The sequence below is a fragment of the Octopus bimaculoides genome, chromosome 7, assembly GCF_001194135.2.
Source record: "Octopus bimaculoides isolate UCB-OBI-ISO-001 chromosome 7, ASM119413v2, whole genome shotgun sequence".
In the NCBI taxonomy this organism is placed as follows: Eukaryota; Metazoa; Mollusca; class Cephalopoda; order Octopoda; family Octopodidae; genus Octopus; species Octopus bimaculoides.
Window position 1 is genome coordinate 22,374,155 of NC_068987.1, and position 1,155 is coordinate 22,375,309.

The 1,155-nt window shown below is 35.5% G+C and overlaps 1 protein-coding gene across 1 annotated transcript in view; it reads right to left on the minus strand.

Moving 5' to 3' along the window:
• LOC106870463 (cadherin EGF LAG seven-pass G-type receptor 1) overlaps positions 1-1,155 on the minus strand; it is a 143,646-nt gene that overhangs the window by 21,607 nt on the left and 120,884 nt on the right. The gene's annotated exons all lie outside the window — the stretch shown is intronic.

The following is a 1,155-nucleotide window of genomic DNA, read 5'->3' on the forward strand; positions in this document are numbered from 1 at the left end:
ATATATGTATATGTATATAGATAGATAGGTGTAAGTTTATATGCTTTTATGCATTGCGCGTGTGTGTGAGTGTGTGTGTATCCTCGGTACACACCAGAGTTTCTTCTTAATGTCATGTTCTTCAAGGTATTGCTTTCCAATAAGCCACTCATTTCTCATATTAGCCGTTGGTCAGTTGACCTTGTAAAACAGCTTTAGGAAAATTACAGCCAATTTTAGATTTATTTGCAAACGACTAAGATGCACCAAAAATTCTATTCCATTGGTGTTTGACATAGGTAGTCATTTGTCAGTGTATGTGATAGATCGGAAATTACAACTTTTGTTTGTTACCAAGGTGGTTTTAAAGCTTATTTGTTGTTGATAGGCAGAGGAATTATGTTTAGATGTTTATTCTCTTGCTTACACTTCGACATCATTTCTTGTCTTTTGTTGCGCATCTTAAAAATACAGCTGTTAATAATTCCAGGTAGGAATCCCGAGGATATTGTACAGCTCCATCTATACGTGAAATATTTTAATGTTTGATATGTTTTCTTTTACCTACAATTCGACATCATCTTATGTCTTTTGCTGCAATTTATACATAAACGTGCAAGCATACATACACATATACATACAGGATGCGACAAAAACCTCTCATATTTTACATGGATATTAGAGTGGCCGTAGTTATAGTCATAGGCACTGTCAAATCCTTTTACAAACCCTATTACATGCATATATGTTCAAACATACATATATAAATACATCCACCCGTAAACACACATATCTACACATACATTCCTACACATCCTTGGGAATTGAACATGTAACCCTCAGATACTGGCTGAGTACTGTACCATTAAACTAAACTGCCCGCTAACAACAATCTCTGCCAAATTACACGCTAAATACATAGCTTATTTGAGATGCAACAACATATGTAAACACTCTTTTTTTTGTTTGTTTGTTTTTGGAAGCCGGTATCAGAGAGGTGCGGGTTCGAGTCCCGTAGCTGTCTGCTGACAACTTTTCCCGTCATAATAGGGTAAAATACCTAATCTTTCTGCTGTTTTCTCGGCTAAAATGCATTCGAAATATTATTTTTTTGTCTGTATGATACGATACACATTCAGCGCTTCCCAAAACAAAACAAGGAAAGACCTTTGCTTA